Genomic DNA, 20710 nt, shown 5'->3' with positions numbered 1-20710 from the left:
AGCTGCTAGCAGCGAATTAAGTTAGCCCGCCCAGCCAAGACTCCCGCTCCCACGGCCACCTCAGCCGATCCAGCACCCCCGTGCTGGCCCGTCAAGCCACCCGACCAATGGGAAGCCACCAACCGACCAAGCGACCAATCACTAGCCACAACCTGCCAGCTGCAAGATACGTCGTCGAGGGGCCTAAATCAAGACTTTACCATCTGAGCTACGCCCCATGTCCTTACTAACCAAATTATGAAATAGCACTCAAGGCCTGAAACATTGGTCGACGGGCTAAAATCACTCATTGGTCCCTCGGGACCTCTGAGAGGCTGGTCTGCATCAAGACTTTACGCTGCTACTACGTGTGGGCACATTACTGGGCTGGCTAACAGCTGTGTTACTGATTATCGGCTGCGCAAGTGGAGGCAGTGGGAAAAACTTCCCGCTTGAAACCTCTGCTATGTAATAAATACATCTCAAACTCCATTAAGAGAAAGCTCTATTTAGCATGTATCAGGCCCATACTGCTTTATTGGTGCGAGGCCTGGGGCTATATTCCTAAGACCCAACTTTATAAATTAGAAGTTTTCCAAAATAAAATACTGAGAAAAATGACAAGAGCCCCCATTCTGAGATCTAATAGGAAGATACGCACTGAAGTCCGTATTCCGACTATTAGAACTCAGATAAATACTGTAAGCTAACCAAGATGACCAAGGCTAGAATACTCCAAGCCCAGTCTACCGATCAGGGCATCTCGCTACTAAAACGGGTCATCGGAACCAAGAAGCCTAACACTCGTTATAAATACCGCCGCCCTTAGCTCATGTATGACCCACCTTAAAATCATTTCGGCCTTTTCCAAATTTTAGCACTACCGTCCACTAAATACTTCTAAATTAAACCCTGAAAAGCGTTGTTTGTTAAGAAGACTCCTTCCTCTTCACCGCCACTAACGATCATGATTATATATTTTCCAAATTAATGTAGCGAAGAGGGGGTTTTCTCCTCTGACTTGTAGGTCCTCCACCTAGAAGACAGATCGATTTACCCTCGCCAATGCAATGAATTGAGATTTTCCGACTCATCGGCTATTACTTGGACACAGATGAGTAAAAGGGCATAGTTTTCGCCCTGGTACTCTCTATTTCTTCGCCCACAACAACAAAAAAATATACCGTGCCAAGCCTGTTTCCGCAGCATAGAGAAGCCATGCCGGGCTTAGCGTCGACAACTACAACTGGCTTCCTACAAACTTCGTAATTCCAGACTCAAGTACGCAGGAATAGCAATCTGTCACGGCGGCCCAGTGACCAGTGTTCGTGGCTTGTCAGTGGCGTTAACCACTTAAAAATACTAACCCTGTCACGGCACAGGCAACGGGTTGCCACTTGGTCGGTCCACCAAGTGCGTTTGACCACTCAGGCGTTTCTGGTGTTTCAAGCGCACCCCGCTCCCCGTCCCATTCCAGGCCCCATGGGGAAATACCCAGTACCCATGGAACCTCATCCCAGGTTCCCACTATTGCAGTTTGCCCTGCAAAATGGATCCTCCCTCCCTAGGTCAAGGGGAAATACAAAGTACCTGCGACCTCTCCCCCAAATTCATGGAATCCCGATGGGATAGGGTAGTCTGCATTCGGGTGTGTGCACCGTCCTGCCCGTGTTACGGCCGATGCGTCCCATCCGGAGTATGTAGTGGAGCGGATCGTTCCCCCTTCGGGCGCCCCTTCCTTGAAGGACCATGCCCTCCCACTCCCGACCCCAAATACCCTCCACTTCAACAAGTACCACATAGAAACACCCCCCCTCTCAGGGCCACCTCGATGTATCGAGTAGCCGAGACCCTCAGCCAAGCACCAAAATCCCATCAAGCAATCAGGTACCCACACCAAGTCACATGGAAATTCTCACTCCCTATACCCAGTCACTCAAGCGGCCTTCTAACCACAAATACCACCTTTCTCAACCACCTTGCCAGATCAAACCAAAACCAATCCCACCATGCTAAAACGTCAACCAAATCATTAAACCCACCCAAAGAGAAACCACCAATACCTTTACAGAAGCACTGGAAACTGACAGGACGCCGAGGCGGGATGCCCACACATGCTGCAAAATACATGCTGTACGTTTTTCCAAAATTTATAGTGCCAATAACAGCCGGCACGCGAGAATTAATAAGATTCTCGTGTAATAATAGAGACAGGGCCCACTGATGCTGACACCACTACTCCTGCAGTTAAGCAACATTGAGCGTGGTCAGTACCCGGATGAGTGACCATTCACGTCTACCCCTGAACCCGCTGAAACAAAGTTTATTAAAAACGGAAACACAGCCACTGTACAACACACAGCGAGTTCAATCATGCCAAATTAATATTTATAAACAGACCACTCATACGAATGCCACTTACCAATGAATATCTATTATTATTATTATTATTATTATTATTATTATTATTATTATTACGATTATCACTAATATACATATATATTTATTATTCTTATACGTATTTCCCAAACAGCCCAGGTGAGAATCGCTAAAGCGAAACCGGTACTGAGATCTAATCTAAATTACTGCTCAATTTGGTGATAGGTTTGTTGGTTGGAGATCTACAAGAATGATATGTTCATTTGGGCTTCTTCTCTAGAGGTACGTAGATTATTTGAGTTAGATATTGAAGGTTTGGGTTCGTTATTAATTCTTATTGGTAGTTTCGAAGGTCCATTAATTGTCTTAAATGAAGGATTGGTTCTTATATCTCTTTCATGAGAAGGTTTCTTTATTGATGTTTAGATTTGATGCGGTAGTAACCGGAATGGATTTAAGAGGAGGTTGATCTTTTTTTGTTATGGGCGAAGAATGGAGAGTCCCAGGGCGCAAACTATGCCCTTTTACTCATCTGTTTCCTAGGAATAGCCGATGACCCGGAAAATCTCAATCATTGCACTGGCGGGGGTAAAATCGATCTGTCTTGTAGGTGGAGTACCTACAAGTCAGAGGAGAAAACCCCCTCTTCGCTACAATAGTTTGGAAAATATATGCTTCTAAAAATTAGTGACTGTGAAGAGGAAGGAGTCTTCTTAACAAACGGCGCTTTTCAGGGTGTAATTTAGAGGTATTTAATGGATGGGTGGTTTAAAATTTGGAAAAGGCCGAAATCATTTTCAGGGCGGGTCGTATAAGAGCCATGGGCCTCGGTACTTATAACGAGTATTAGGCTTCTTGGTTCTGATGACCCGCTTTAGTAACGAGATGCCCTGATCGGTGGACTGGGCTTGGAGTATTCTAGCCTTGGTCCCCCCTGTCCTCATTCTGTAAGCTAATGGAGGAAAGTCATTTTCTAACTGTTGGAAGTTAGATATTTCTGGAATTGTGGAAATATTTGGGCGAGGAAGACGTTTGATTTTCTTAATCGCCGACATCCTTTGGAATTAGTGTGATGAGCACCGCAATTAACACATGTAAATTGATTCACTTCAGTCAGTGTACATTCAGATGTTGCATGTTGCCCGGGGCACTTTACACATCCTGGTGTTAAATTGCAATGTTTTTTGCTGAGTGTCCCGTTCTCCGTCATCTTTTACATAGAGGTGGTGTTAGGGATTTTTGTCTCTCTACTTTAATTTCAAGATCCAAACGGTACTGTTCTTTATATATTTTCCGAGAATTGTCACAGTTTTTAAAGGTGACAGCAAATAGTGGAATGTTTCTTCTCTCAAATTTATCTTGTTGCTGTCCTGTAGGTGTTTTGGTACGTGTTGTGTGTAATATTTTTCTAGGTTTCTTCATTAAATATTGCAGGTGGGGAGAGCCAATGACAGTGCGCGCTACGGTCCACTGCTCGCCTATTGGCCTGCCATGCTAGAGGGGCGTTCGCTGATTGGCTCTTCTTCCGCCAATAATTGAAGCACAGTTGGTGTGCTTCAGGATAATGAAATGAATTATACACCATAAAACTTGCTATGGATCTGAACAGACTCCTGTTATACAAATCCTCCATTCGGCCAATCCTCGAGTATGCCAGTCCCGTCTGGGGGATCGCAGCCAAAACGCACCTGCAACAAGTCCAGAGATTCCAAAATCGTGCCCTTCGCATGATTGCAGGTGCCCAATGGTTTGAACGGAATCGAGACATCCACACTGACCTCAATATTCAAGAAATTTATACCAGGATCCAAAAATCGGCTAAGAAATTTTATTCAGGTCTCAGCACAAACAAAAACCCCCTCATCTCCACTCTTGGAAACTATGAAACCGAGGGTCTCCGTCATAAGAGACCCAAGGCCATCCTAATTTAAACCACCCCTCGGGGTGCAGGTCACATCCTGACCAGTCCGATTCCGTTCAAGGTACCACCACCATCCACATCAATGCAGTATAGATAACATCAGTCGAAAGCAGCACTCAAGACCGGAAGGTCGAAGGGCTAAAATGGCTCAAAGGATCCGGGCTCCAGCCCGCATATCCATTGAGACGCGTGGTCTGTCTGTCCGAAGAATACATTAGGAGAACACAGCAAATAAAGATTGAAAATGATTCAGAAGACAACACCCTCGATCTGTGACCTCTAAGACCAACGCAATGGCAGAATGAGCGTGTAAAAGACCTCAACCACTCGGGCGTCACGAAAGATTGAAACGTTAGAAGAAGAATGACGTATGGCTTTTAGTGCCGGGAGGGTCCAAGGACAAGTTCGGCTCGCCAGATGCAGGTCTTTTGAATTGACTCCCGTAGGCGACGTGCGCATCGTGATGAGGATGAAGACGACACATAAACCCAGCCCCCTTGCCAGTGGAATTAATCAATTATGGTTAAAATTCCCGAGCCTGCCGGGAATCCAACCCGGGACCTCTGTGGCTAAAGGCCAGCACGCTAACCATTTAGCCATGGATCTGGACATTAAAACATATAAATAGCACAACGGCAGAGAATGATTCAAAATTGTTAAGGCAACGCGTGACCTTCAGGGCCGATGAGACGGAGGTGCAGTACAAGGAACCAACCACCTCAGATTTCGTCTTCCTGTCCTCTAGGGCATAAACCTGGAACATTTTAAACTTTCTTGTAGTTTTCTTTCAAAACTTCAAACAGGTTCAACAAAAATATTGTCCTTAGTTTTGGAAGAACGACTACAGATAAGCATACTAGACCGCTAATTCTTTGAATTGGCACCATTGAAAGAATTATTGACGTTTTAACATGCAGAAAAGATGAAGCACTTTTCTTCTCCTTCTTCTTTGTCTGTTTACCCTCCACGGTCGGATTTTCCCTCGGACTCAGCGAGGATTCCCACCTGTACTGCCTCAAGGGTGTGTCCTGGAGAAGCATTTTTTATGAAATCAGAAATATATATTTGGTATTTTCCCAAAATTACATGAATAATTCCTCTTGAGTATATAAGAGCACAGGTAGGCTATTCACTTTTGAAACTACCCTGTGGACTATGGAAGAAGTGGAGAAGAAAACGCGCAGCTGACCGGAGTTTCTGCACACAGTGTTTACACGGCTCGCGCGGAATTTAATAGAATTCGTATGTTTTCTTGTGGTACCATATCGTATATGTTGGCCTGTGATTGTTTATGTATGTCTTGAGGGTTTCTGACGATAGGTTTTCCTTGTCGCTGAAAATTTAGTTTTAAGAAAATATCTGAATGATATAAACAGGCAATCAAGGCGATAAGAAAAGTGAAACAAAACGTAACTCAACTAAGCTGCATGCCAGATTTATGTGACAAAATGTTTGTTCGTCAGTAGGCCTATGTGTCAGCTCAGTTCGAACTATGCACACGCCGTAAAAACAACAGGAAGGGCCTTAACACGGTATGGGTATAGGATCCTTAGCGTAATCGAAATAATAATAATAATAATAATAATAATAATAATAATAATAATAAATTTTACTTTATTTTCGTAACTGCCATCTTTCTGCAGAAATGTTTTCATGAGGGAATCATGAATGCGTTTTTACCTTCCGAATAAAGAGACTACAATATTTACAACATTCCTGGAAATACTGTCTTTTGCAATCCGTCTCATAGGTGGGTTTTCAGCTTGTTGAACTGTGAGAAACTGCAAATGACAGTCGTTGCACGAGATAGGAATCGTATACATGTCGTCATACTTTTCGTTGTGAGTCCCCATGTGCCTCACACAAATTGCATTATGAAATAAAAATAAACCTTGCTTTCTCGCCTCGATATTCGTCAGTAATCTGTAGGTTTTACATGGTCAGTAAAGAAATAAATAGGTATGGTACGTAATCAATGTTCAACAGTGTGAAAGGAAGTGATTTCTTTTCATACTACACTATTTGAGAATGAAGTACTTGCCAGACAGATGCACGACGTAAATAATAAGCTGGGTGTGGCGGAACAGAACAGGGGAAGGGGAAACAGAGAACGTACTCACATGCGGAAGAATACTTTTCCTCAGCTCTTGAGTTGCCTTTCAGTATAGCTAATGGCTCGTGTAATAACTACCCATTTGAGCGGTGTCCACTCCCGATGTGTTAAACTTTGCCATTCTCATGGGATCTGGTTTTTAATATCGGTACGTCGTTGCTGCTCCAAGATTCGCTCTAATTAATTTTGCTTAAGTTTGCCTTAATTGACATGAGGCCGGGCTGAGTGGCTCAGACGGTTAAGGCGCTGGCCTTCTAACCCCAACTTGGCAGGTTCGATCCTGGCTCAGTCCGGTGGTATTTGAAGGTGCTCAAATACGAAAGCCCCGTGTCGGTAGATTTACTGGCACGTTAAAGAACTCCTGCGGGAATAAATTCCGGCACTTCGGCTTCTCCGAAGACCTTAAAAAGTAGGCCTAGTTAGTGGGACGTAAAGCAAATAACATTTTAAAAATTTAATTGACATAAGCATCACAATAGCTCATCCATTCCATAACTGTGGGACGCAAGCCCCACGAAGCCGCGACGATAATCCACGAGGTCCTCAATAATAATGTAAAGCGACTTTGTACTGTACAGACACATTCCATAGATCATTTCTTTTTTTAATTCAGTAACTAGGCCTACGTCTTAACAACTGCGTAACTCACTTACTGGATCCCTCGCTGCGCTCCTTAAGCCTATACCGTCCTTGACAACCGCTTGTGAAGCCCAGTATAAAGCTGTAATTGGAAAGGTTCAGCACATTGCCGCTGGAGCGCTGGCCTCCTAAGTCACTGACAGGAAGCTGTATACCGCAAATTACCGCATTTCCAGTTTTATATCGTTTTGCTGAAGTAAATGTTGGCAATGCATTCGCAATGAGGTATTTGTTGGCTTCATATTGAGAGCTAATCAGTTTATTTTTTATTGTGTATTGTGGTGATTTCAATTTTTTTTTTTTTTTTTTTTCATCGCACCGACCTTAGCGTACAATGAATACAAAGCCTGCCCAATAGCCACTCATAGCTGTCCGCCCTGTGGATGCTGTATTTGCCGCTAGAGGCGCTGCAATTCAATCTCACATGAACACCTCGGTTGGCGGTATTTCTACACGTTGTATGCTTACTGGTGACGTTTACTACGAAAGTTGAATGTTAATACCGATAGAAATAATGAAACTCAATAATGATTTTGTTTAGTTCGAATCATTGGCTGAATGGTCAACATTGCGGCCTTCGGTTCAGAAGGTCCCGGATTCGATTGCCGGCCAAATGGGTGATTATAATCACGTCTAATTAATTCTTCTGGCTCGGGGACTGGTGTTTGTGCTTGTTCCAACACTTCTCCTTTCATATTCAGACAACACACTACACTTCCAACCAGCACAGGAACTTGATATTGTGATTACTAGACCTCGGACATTTAATATGCATTATTTAAAATACCATGCTGATTTTGCTAAATTGATTATAATTCGTTACGGGGAAATATAAAACAAGTTTCCCTCTCCTCTTTGCTGCAAACGTCACAGAATATAATTTTACCATCCAATGTGAAATGGGGAAACTCTTGTAAATTGAGGACGACTTGGAACCTGACACTTTCGGCTTAATTCACACACTGACCAAACGGGAAAAATGTATTGTTAAAATACGTCAATTATATTACAATGGTGTACTGCTGTGTACCGTTTTTTAAACAAGGCTCTAGAAATAAAGTTTTCCATGAATTCCCTTGCCAAGAGCCAACTAGGGAATTGTGGATTAAATCAATAAACAGACAGTACATAAAATACGCAGACCCTGTGACGGCAAAAATTAGGTTACTTATTATTATTATTATTATTATTATTATTATTATTATTATTATTGCTCCTTTTCTGATAATAATAATGTCCTTATTCTGTTGTGTAGGTGGTACCAAGTACCAAGGATAAGTTATGGAACACTAGTGACCGCTCCGTCGAGTGCTGCAATGGCATATATTGGAGGGTACTTGGTAAGAGTTGTCGAAGACCACATGCCATGTCAAGAGTGTGTTGATAAAATTAGTAGTATCCAGAGTCCATCTCCACTAACGTCATTAATAAAAATCAAAGACAGAGGTGGTCTCACGTCTCAGGCATCCAAAGCCAAGTTTTGTTTCACTGCTGATGAAACTGAGGCAAATAAGGGACGAAATGTTATCGGTAACGCTGGCCAGTCCAAAAATAGCACAAACATTAACCGAAATACTGTTGCCACGTGTTGTTAAAAATCCTATTCTGCGGTGTGGGAAAAGTGATCATCCTGAGGAACTAAGCAGAATAATACTGCAGAAGTATCTACGCCCTTCTGTCACTAACTATGCTAATGGCATCACAGATGAGTATCGCCGAGAACACTTCTTGAGAAGAAAAACGATTTATGAGGAGAAAATATCAAGGAAAATGGTTAAAGTTGTTCATTTTCACTGAAAATCTACGGTGCGGTAGTAAAAATATCTAGTGTAGACCTTATGTCCTTTTAAATGCCAGACACAAATTTCGACAGTTATGTGTGTTATCTGAAATGAAAATCCACAGCTAGGGGTAAAAGGTGAACATTTATTATTTTCTACTTCATTCTGCTCAGTAACGTATATAATATACAGGAAGTGTAGTGTAGAGGTAAATTTGTGCTAGTTTCAACTCCCGTTATCAATGCTAGTGAGTGCTGATGTGAGGTGGTATACTAACGCTGCAGTGGTCAAGACGCGCACTGCCAGGTGGACACTGTTTCTGAAGAGTGCACTGCGAATGAGCAGGCTTTGTATTTCTTGTAGGCTAAGCACCGACATAGATAGGTCTTATGGTGACGATGGGATAGGAAAGGCCTAGGAGTTGGAAGGAAGCGGCCGTGGCCTTAATTCAGGTATAGCCCCAGCATTTTCCTGGTGTGAAAATGGGAAACCGCAGAAAACCATCTTCAGGACTGCCGACAGTGGGATTCGAACCCACTTTCTCCCGGATGCAAGCTCACAGCCGCGCGCCCCTGACCTCACGGCAAAATCGCCCAGTGATTTGATTTTTAAAACTGTGTTTACTCATCTTGGAAAATGTGATATTATTGTGCGCCTATTTTTACTTCGAACAGAAATTTTCTGTAAACAGGGATAAATGTAATGAGTGGCTCAAAGTGATTTCTTGCCATAACTTCGTACTAAACAAGAATTTAAATTTATGCGCTAATTCGTTTTTTTTTAATTGTGTAGCGATTTGTTTCCTTTAACTGTGTTTGGAAATATTCGAATATGTATTGCTGTGTGCCCTTTTGTACTTCGAACAGGAAAAAGAAGAGCAAATGGACTCTATAATGTCACGAAATCTCTGTAGACCGGGACAAAGCGGTTAGCACTCTCATCTTTGTTTTCCGTTTTTATTTATGGTATTTATCTTTTTTTCTTTCTTTATTTCTTAATATGTTTACCCCTCCAGGATTGGTATTTCCCTCGGACTCAGTGAGAGAACCTGCCTCTACCACCACAAGGGCAGTGTCCTGGAGCGTGAGACTTCGGGTCGGTGATACAGCTAGGAAGGCTGACCAGTACGTCGTCCAGGCAGCCGCAAAGTTCTATGCTGCACAACGGCTTTGTGTTGGGGGATAGGAAGATTGGAAGTGATAGATAAGGAATAAGGAAGGAAGTGGTCGTGGGCTTAATTTAGGTATCATCCCCGCATTTGCATGGAGAAGTGGGAAACTATGGAAAACAACTTCGAGGATGGCTGGGGTGGGAATCGATCCCCCCCTCTACTCAGCTGTCCTCCCGAGGGTAAGTAGACCCTGTTCCTGCCCTCGTACCACTTTTCAAATTTCGTGGTAGAGCCGGAAATCGAACCCAGGCCTTCGGGGGTCGCAGCTTATCATGCTAATCGGGTATTAATTATCCCTACATTTTCTTTCTTAATCTGCTTACCCTCCAGGTTTGGTTTTCGCTCGGACTCAGCGAGGGATCCCACCTCTACAGCCTCAAGGGCAGTGTCCTGGAGTTTGACTCTGGGTCGGGGGATACAACTGGGGAGGATAACCAATACCTCGCCCAGGCGGCCTCACCTGCTATGCTGAACAGGGGCCTTGGTGGGGGTTCGGAAGATTGGAAGGGATATACAAGGAAGAGGGAAGGAAGCGGCCGTGGTCTTAAGTTAGGTAACATACCGGCATTTGCCTGGAGGAGAAGTGGGAAACCACGGAGAACCACTTCCAGGATGACTGAGGTGGGAATCGAACCCACCTCTACTCGGTTGACCTCCCGAGGCTGAGTGGACCCCGTTCCAGCCCTCATACCACTTTTCAAATTTCGTGGCAGAGCCGGGAATCGGGGGTTGCAGCTAATCACACTAACCACTACACTACAGAGGCGGACCCCTATATTTTCTTTCATTGAATAATCTTTTAGGCGGAGTCGCATTTGCCACATGACATGAGAGTGATACAACGCATTTTTATCCAAGATAATCTACTCTTTAACATTTAAACACTGGCAAGTAGGAACCATTACTGCTATGACAGTAAGGCCAACGTATGAAGTGTTACCTGTGCAACGAACAGTTTACAATGTATTTACTCAAAATACTTTCTCTCACTGATTTTTTATTTAAAGTTCTTCTTCTTTTTTTGCTATTTGTTTTACGTCACGCCGACACAGAAGATAGGTCTTATGGCGACGGTGTGATAGGTAAGGTCTAAGAGATGGAAGGAAGCGGCCATGGCCTTAATTCAGGTACAGTCCCAGCATTTGCCTGGTGTGAAATTGGAAAACCACGGACAACCATCTTCAGGGCTGCCGAAAGTGGGGCTCGAACCCATTATCTCCCGGACGCAAGCTCACAGCTGTGCACCCCTAACCGCATGGCCAACTCGCCCGGTATTTCAAATTCTAGTGCAAGGTATGAATGAAATATATTATGAAACTATATATATTGACATTTAAATTTAAACATTTTTAATCAAAATATTCATGTTATCCACACACCAAAGATAGGAAAAAGTAAGGCTATGTTTTATTCAGCCCCCTACCTGACAGCAGCACTAGAAGTAACCTAATTCAACAATGACTCTTACCTCAAGATTAACATCAGAGGGCAAAGGTATTGCGGTAAGTCCTTCTATGTATCTAAATGCTACGGATAATAAAATTGATTAGACTACTATTATTCCTCACAGTTAAGAACGTCAATTGGACTACTCCATCTCTCCGCAGTTTCATTTCATGACGTTATTTTGGCAAATATCAATGAAAGCAGCCTTTAGGATTAAACATTTAATAGTATTAACCTTTACAACATCCCCGTACCTCTAAATTACGATAAATCAGCAAACAAAGGCAATATACTTCCCATAGAGGAGTATGTATTTCTATCGCAAAAACTCAGGTCGCCAGCGCCACGAGCTATGAAACTACTGCGATTACATTGCGTGGACCCTGGCCGTGCGTGGACTCGATTGTCAAGGCCGGTAAGGAGCTATCTAGAGCGAAGCATCAAGTCGGCCGTGACAATATATACGTAACCCCTAACTCTGGAGGTAGATGGCACAAGTCAGCAGCGGATTTTTAATACCTCTTAAAGTGGCTGACAGATGGCATTGGGGGTCTTCATTGGTAATTTGCTTTGGTACCCAAAGAGTGGTGCCAGCGCAGTTAAGTGTGTAACCTGATGTTAACAGGTCGATCATTTTATATTAATATAGAGACTTCTCTCTTCCACGTTCTCAAAAACAGAAATCCAAAAGCGAAGTGTAATAAAGTGTAATTATAATAGTAATCGCAGACGTTAATATTGATCGCTGGATGAAGACAGGTTCATTGATGTGTGCGTCTCAAGGCAACAGTGATGCAACTGGGTGTGTTCCGGAAACCTCAACCAGCAGTTGGAAAACTGATGAGTAAGTGCAATAAAGTTGTAAATATGACCTGGAAGTGTGATTTCCTGTGCTGAGTAGTTCAAACGGAAAAACACCCTAAACTGAAATGATCGAGCACAGAGAAAAAGCACGAAAACACAGAATGTTTATAGTTACCCACAAAGACCTTTAAAGGCGCAAGAAAGGTATATGCAAGTATTAACTTCTTCCCACTCCAAACCACCAACAATACAGCATCAGCCACAAAGAAAATCCGACAGCAAAATAGAAATGCGAAATTGGCGTCACGTTCCGGTAGTAAATTACAGCATTCGGCCATGGGGTCTTGAGTGCATTTTCTAAACATTTCCCAACTACACTGCATAGATAGACGTGGAAGTGGTGGACATTTTTGAACGGAGTCAAGTTGGCCACAATGTGACCTGGAACCTTGAGGACGGATGCTTAGGCGAGTAAGGATCAGGGCACTTTTTACCCGAGTCCTTCAGCATTGTAGTTTCGAAATGAAGAGATGAGCTCATTGGAATTGGAATTAACACCAACATAGAATTTCCGAGTTTTCTTCTGGATTCTGGCGTAATTTTCTTCCATTGTCACGACGTCGTGGATTTTTCTATTCCATTTCTGTTCTAGATGCATTGTATGGCTGTCAAAATGAGTTTTGTCTGCACTCTCCAAGATGGGTCTGGTATATTCGAGGATTGGCCGTATGGAGTATTTGTACATCATGAGCCAGTTTTCTGGGTTCAGACCTTTGTCGACTTTCATTAACGGGATGATATCTGAGAGGCGCTTAATGGCCTGGGCCGAAATTATGATATTATGATGTTTGAATATCAAATCCACGCCAATGTTACACACAGGTCTGTGGTAACATTTGACGACCGGATAAAATCGCCGAAAGAGACCAGTGGTTGGAGGTCGGCTCTGGTGAATTTGGAGAATAACGTAGCACTCTTTGTGGTGATGTTGAATTTGATTGTCCACTTTCAAATCCAGGGAGATTGCCAAGAGACAGACGATATGGCAGTGTCATCTGCATACCTATATTTATTCTCGCAGGGTGGTGATGTATGTCTCTCATATATAAATTGAACAGTAAATACAACCCCCAGCCTGCGGTACCGCCGCGCAGGTTGGAGGAGTGTTTGACTGGGTGCCGTTGACCTCGACATGGAACTGTCTCTCTGAAAGACAGCTGGAGATGAGTTGAAGCAAATATAGTGGGAATGCTAGTATTTTAAGTTTATAGAAATGGCCCTAATGCCATACCCTTTCAAACGTGCGCTAAATGTATAGAAAACTGATTCCCGTGTGCCTCCTGTGATTGAAGTTTCTAGTACGTTCTCCAGTGAGTCTCATGTGTTAGTGTTAAAGTGCTCATTCCCGAAACGGAACTGCTCGTTATTCAAGATGTTTGTCCTCGATGATGACCTTAATTATGGAGAGAGAAAGGATTTCAAACGGCTTGGAGATTATGGATAGTATAGACAATGGGCGATAGTTCAGAGGGCTGGTAGGACAGAAAGAAGGTTTAGTATAATTAACACTTCACCCAGTTTCATTAAACAGGGAAGTGGGCAAATCTGACGATAGAACTGAAAATTTAGTGACAGGTCAGATCTTTTTTTTGGGGGGGGGAGGGGGGAAGGAGAGATTCTTCAGAAAAGTCGCAGAAATTAGGTCCAGACATAGGGATTCCTTATTTTCTAGTTTCTTGATGGCGGTGAGCTATCCCGATACTGATATGTACTTGAAGTGAGGGAGTAATAGATATTAAAGGTCCTCGATGTCTTCCTCAACGAAATCAGTGAAATCTTCGTCAGAGGAACAATTTTAGAATCTCATGTGGTTTCAAAAGTGCCTGTAAGGGAATTTGCTCTCTCAAGATCTGTGTATGCCAATATTTGCTGTCCATGAAGGGACGGTGTGCCAGTCCGTTTCCTAGTGAAACACCTAACCATCTTGTGGAGTGAGTTTTCGGCAACGCTTAACTCAGTTAATCTGGATTTCCAGGCGCATATCGTGTGGTTCCTAACAAGAAATGCAAGATTTCTCTTCTGCCTGTTCCAAACACATTTGAGGTAAGGGCCTCTGGTTAGGTGGCGAAGCTCGCGGTTTCTTGATCTTCATTTGGGCAGAGATCTTGCTGGGCAGTGTGTCCTTTCTGGACGGTGCCAATGACGGACCCACGGCGGAAGATTGTGTAGCCGAAATGATAATACTGGTTATTTCGGACGCTAGATCATCGATATCTTCGGATACCTAAGCACTGGGATTGCCGTTTATGTGATAGTTGATATGATCTCTGTACGATAGCCGCTTGATTTTTCGTAAATGAATTGGAAACGTTATTGGTGTATGAATAGTAGTAGAAGCGAGAGTGATGATAACTGGTAAATGATCAGAATCAAAGGAATCGACGGTGGTTAGATTTGGGTGTATACGGATGTTCGGTGAAATAGCAGTGTTCAGAGTGTCAGATTGTGGGAGTTCTGTGTGTGCCTCTCCGGTCCATGGGTAAGTAGAGGCTTCTTCACAGTTCCTGACGATTTGGTTGCCTCTTGAGGTGGTGATACGACTGTTCCAACGAGGCTTTTTGGCTTTGAAGTCGCCCGCAAGAAGGCATTGTTCGACGGTCCGAAAGATTTTGTCCAGATCAGCTGAGTTAAACCTTGCGTTGGTGGGTATGTAGCTGGCAGAGTGTTTGAGTGGACTTTATGTACGGTTACATCAATACTTGTAGATTCCAGCGTTGAGGGGTGAGTAGGGATGCAAATGCGTTGATAGGAGAAGGTTTTCGGATACATACCGCCATACATACTGCCATACCGCCGTGCTCTTGATCGGGTCGGTCTTTTCGGTAGAACTTGATGTTAGGGATGTGGAAGGACAGGCAGAGAACAGACAGACCACGCGCCCGAACCTATTGAACTATTTTAGTACTTCGGTTCATGGAGCCTTGAGTTCAAATTCTGAACAATTTTAACTATGCTTTACACACTAGATGTATATGGAATTAGTGTTGCATTTGCAACGGAATCCAGTTGGCCAGAATATTACTTGGACCCTGCAGGTTAGATGTATAATTAAGTAGGGAGCTATGAAATTTTTCTGCGTCCTTCTCTGTCATAGTATCCCAATGAGGGGATCACCTCATTGGAATTGGCACTTACAATAGAATAGATTTTCGCGATATCTTCTCGATTATGGTGTACATTTCTTCCATGCGTAGATTACTGTGGATTTCTCGATTGAGTTCGAGCCATTGATCGCCAGAAATCATCAGTAAGGCTTTATTCTGAGCGCGCTGTATTTTATCAAGGTGTGTTTCTTCCGCGAAACACTGAGGCGACGGTTATATTCAAGGATTGGCCGTAAGGATGCTTTGTATTTGGTGGCTATTTTCGTATGCTAACCCTATTGCCGAATTTCATTTTCTCAGACGTGCCTAATAGCCTGGGTGAAAAGTGTGTTGACCTGATCGTTGAATATCAATTCTCTGTCCACGTTTAGAACCAGGTATTTCGTAACATTTGACCGTTGGATTACTTAGTCGAAAAAGACCGGTGGTTGAAGATCCATTCTGGTGCATTTTGAGAAAAGAGTTGTACTGCTCTTGGTGACGTTCATTTTAATTCCTCACTTTCAAAGCCATAGTTTTACAGTGCAGAGAGCTTCATGAAGCCAAATATGGTTCCTGGATCACTGCCGTGGAGCTGAAGATATGACAGTATCACCTGAGATATGTATATTTCTGTGCGCGATGGACTGGGTTTGTCTGATATACATAACGTCAACAGTATTGAAGATACAACACCACCTTGTGGAACCCTCGCGCAAATAGCGGGATAGCGGCACGGTGCAATTTACCTCGACTTGGAACTGTCAGTCTGAAAGACAGCTAGAGACAAGTGAATAAAGGATAATACGCATCCCAATTAGTGGATATAAGGCCCTGATACCATACCCTGTCATATGCTCGTGAGATATCTAAAAACACACTCCCGTGTTTCTCCTATGATTGTAGTTTCTAGTAACTTCTTCAGTTAGCCTCATGAGTTGGTGGGTAGTAGAGTGCTCGTTTCTGGCGTCGACCTGCTCGTCGTTCAAGATACTTTTGTCCTCGATGATGGCGTTAACTCTGTGGAGAAAGATTTCAAAGAGCATGGAAAGGGTAGTAGCAAGATTGGGTGGTAATTTTGAGGGGAGATGGTGTCGGAAAGAGGTTTCAGTATCAATAACTTTGGCCAGCTTTCATTGTGAAGGGGAGTGGGCTAAGCGGAAAATAGATTTGAAAAGTTTGATGATGCAGGTGAGAGATTTTTGTGTAGATTCTTGAGAAATATGGCGGAGATTTGGTCTAGACCTTCGAATGTCCTGTTTTTTGTTTGTTTTAGTTTCTTGATAGCGACGACCAGTTAGGATGGTGAAATGAATTTGAAATCTGGGGGTAGTTGTGCTTCTTTGAGCTTCTCGATTTCTTCCTCTACGAAATCGATGAAGTTATCATCAGAGGCGTCAATAGTGGAGGTGTACGTGGTTTCAAATATGTCTGATAGAGCATTTGCTTTCTCAAAATCTATGTGTTCTAATCCTTAATGTCCATGAAGGGACAGTATGTCTGTCCGTTTCCTAGTAAAACAACTAACCATCCTGAGGAGTGAGTTGTTAGCAACGCTTAACTCAGCTAGCAAGGACTTCCAGGCACGTATTCTGTAGTTCCTAACTGGGATGGAGAGGTTCTCTTCTGCCTATTCCAGAGAAGTTTAAGGTAGGGGTCTCTGGTTAGGTGCCATAACTTGCAGGTTCTGTTCCTGACCTTTATCTGTGCCAACATCTCGCAGGGCAGTGTGTTCTTTCCGGACGGTGTCACTGCCGGTCTCATGGTAGAAGATTGTGATTGTAATTATGAGCAAGTACGAATAATCAAATACTGTATCTAGACCATTCAGCAATCTTTCCAGATTTTCTGCAGACTGAGATAAAATAACAATTTCAACGTTAAATCTCAGAGTTTTTTGATTTCCTCTCATTGGATTTTGAATGCCTTTCCAAATATCCCTTTGATTTGCTTTACCGGATGTTCTATATAAACGGTCAAAAAGGGGAGTGGAAAAACTGAAGCCTTTCCTTGTTAACCATGTGTGTATGTTTAGTCCTCAGCCCGAAGGCTGGTTGGATCCTCAACAGCTCCGCCATCAGCTGTCATAGATGGCTTACGCATCACTGAAGAGGCGTACTAGGGGTATATTGAAATGAGGAGTGAGGTCGTTTCCCGTTGCTTTCCTCACCGAGCCAGAAGTTGCTATTACATATCAGTCTGCCAAGGCCACTGAAATTCATGCACCAACCGACCCTATGAGCAATATTTTTACACCATTCATAGCAGGGACTGGCTGCAGAAGGAATGGCATTACTAGCATCGTTCATACCTCAGTCACTTTCATTTTGTCAAAACCAAGAATAAAGCTGAGACAGATCAATGGAAGTAACAAGATTGCTCTAGTCCTAGCCTATACCAGAAGTCATAATGCACTGTAAACAATAGTTCCCGCCAGCAAAACCATATGCAGTTAAAATCCACGACCGGCCGGCTGTGAACCCGGGGCCATCTCAATTGAAGGCCAGCGTGCTGACCATTCAGCCAAAGAGCTGAAATCGTTGCAGGTAAATTACGTTCGATGTTTATATAACGTACGCTTTTAAAGAATTGTATCCTGATATGATTCGATAAGAGGTATTGACTTAAGTCACAAAATTAGTTGAGATTGGAGAATTTTGAAGGGAATTACTAAACTCACACAGGCTTGCAGACTGAACGCTGAAAGGTATAGTGGTATACAATGAATATATGTGATGTATGTCTATTGTGGATTACAAGTTACGAGTGTCGGGAGGGGTGGCTTAGGTGGTAGAGCGGTGACATTCTAAACCAGTCGAAAATTACTAACAATATAGAATTTGGAAAGTAGAAATATTTTAATACATATGGTCATAACATTCTCCTTGCGATGGGATTTTCTCACATTTCACTTGATATTTTATGAGTAGTGACAGTACAAATACTAATAGTTGTAAATTTTGCTTCCCGCATTGTAACATTGTAAAAATTTATTGAAATTATAAAATATTACTTTGATCCAGTAAGATTTATGTTGGGATAAATGGCATCAAATTTTGCTGTGGAAGGAGACTCTTGGTATCTCTACCGAAGAATATATTAGGAGTAAACAGCAAATACATATAGAAAATGATTCCAAATATTCGCCTCGAACTGTGACCATTGAAAGCTCTGCAATGACTGAATAAGCCTGGAAAAGACCTCAACCAGTCGGGCGTCAGGAGAGATCGAAAGATAACAGCACCAGAATGGAAGACATTGAAGCAACTTGTTTAGGCCCGATAATGTGGCGGAGGAGGAACCACCTCAGATTCCACCTTTCTGTCCTCTAGGGCAAGATCTGGAACAATTTATACTTTCTTGCAGTTTTCTCTCAAACTCCAAACAGTTTCAACAAAATTATTCTCCTTACTTTTAGAAGAACGACTGCAGTCAAGCATATTTAACGTCACGTCTCATCATTATTAAATCACTGGTAAGGCTATGAATTGGCATCTGGGAAACCTGCAGAACAGATAAAGATATACTTATGAAATGAAAAATTCTATGTTTTTTCCTAATTTCCTGAAATTCCATTAGTAATTCCTCTTAAGTAAATAGGCACACACCGGGCGAGTTGGCTGTGCGCGTAGAGGCGCGCGGCTGTGAGCTTGCATCCGGGAGATAGTAGGTTCGAATCCCACTATCGGCAGCCCTGAAGATGGTTTTCCGTGGTTTCCCATTTTCGCACCAGGCAAATGCTGGGGCTGTACCTTAATTAAGGCCACGGCCGCTTCCTTCCAACTCCTAGGTCTTTCCTATCCCATCGTCGCCATAAGACCTATCTGTGTCGGTGCGACGTAAAGCCCCTAGCAAAAAAAAAAAAAAAAATAGGCACACAGGTAGGCTATTCACTTTTGAAACGAACTTGTCAGTAGTCCGCTTTTATCTTCGATTAACAGTTTTCAATATAAGATGTTTCTAGTTCTATTAGAGACACCTGTTGACGTTTAAGAAATATAAAGTTCAGAAAGTAAACTATTGTTGTTTTACATTCTAGGTTACTTCACCGAATTAAAGCACTATCAATGAATCTCAAGCAAAATGTCTATAAAAATAGCATTCTGCTCTTTACATTTGAAACAACTACTCATATTTCACATTTGTTTGAACAAAGCAAACATAGCCATTCTCTATAGGCCTGGCGTCAGGAAGGGCATCTGGGCCAACGACCCAACCAATGTGGGAAAAGCGGTAGTCTAATAATAATAATAATAATAATAATAATAATAATAATAATAATAATAATAATAATATACAGTGACTTTACGACAGAGATTTAATATTAGGAGGATACCATGACACTTTCGAGGAAATAAGGTACCACCAAGAGATTGAACTTTGTATCCTCAGAAAGTTGGATAGCAGAAGAAAAGGGCGTTTAAATAACCAGTAAAAGAACAAGATCAGAGCAAGAGTCAGCGCGGTTTGGGTCACGTGGCTATCAGCTTGCATTTTGGAGATAGTGGGTTCGAACACTACGCTCGTTAGCCCTGGGAATGGTATTCCGTTGTTTCCCATTTTCACACCAACAAATGCTTTGGCTGTACCTTAATTAAGGCCACCGTCACTTCCTTCTCACTCCAAGCCCTTCTCATACCATCGTCGCCATAAGACCTGTATCGGTGCGACGTAAAGCAAATTGTAAAAAAAAAAAAATGCTAGAAAAGGAAATATTTAGAAATTTGTGCATGCGAAAAGCTAAAGTTGATAATAACGGGTTATTTTGAGACGATGAAAGTTGGTAAAAATAAAAATCGGCCTACTGCACGTGGTGTTCCCACGGAGGTCACCCATCCAGGTACTGACCACGCCCAATGTTGCTTAACTGCGGGGATCGGACGAGAACCGGTGTATTCAACATGGTAAACTGTAGGCCGAAGACGAAAGCTTCATAAACGCACATATATTGTTCAGAGTCTATCGAGCTGAATATTCATTTTTGTTGTTCTCTAAAATCATCTCTGCAGGAGGCACATACTGATTTGAAGAAGATCGCATTTTATAACGTTTCAGATTATGCTGTAGCAATAGCCTACACAATATTAGTCGGAAAAACCTATCTGGTGATTTGAATGAAGAGTGAATATTCTTGATGTAACTACAATCGTCAGTATAAGAGGGCATAATACTGTATCTAAAGTGCAAATGTTCTCGACAAGAAGTGTACGGCGGCTTCATGCACCCACCATCCCTCAACCGCACCGTAAAATGGTTTCTCTACTGCTTAACACGTCACAGTATTGTCTTATTTGAAATGATGTGCAACACATACTGCATAACGAAAACTTTTTC

At 42.7% G+C, this 20710-nt stretch overlaps 1 pseudogene; it reads right to left on the bottom strand.

Moving 5' to 3' along the window:
* Positions 1 to 20174: 20174 nt before the first annotated feature.
* On the bottom strand, positions 20175 to 20293 carry LOC136859363 (5S ribosomal RNA; annotated as a pseudogene).
* Positions 20294 to 20710: the final 417 nt, after the last annotated feature.

Source organism: Anabrus simplex, chromosome 1, assembly GCF_040414725.1.
Source record: "Anabrus simplex isolate iqAnaSimp1 chromosome 1, ASM4041472v1, whole genome shotgun sequence".
NCBI lineage: Eukaryota > Metazoa > Arthropoda > Insecta > Orthoptera > Tettigoniidae > Anabrus > Anabrus simplex.
The sequence above is the reverse complement of the archived record's forward strand: the minus strand, read 5'-3'. Positions and strand labels throughout refer to the sequence as shown.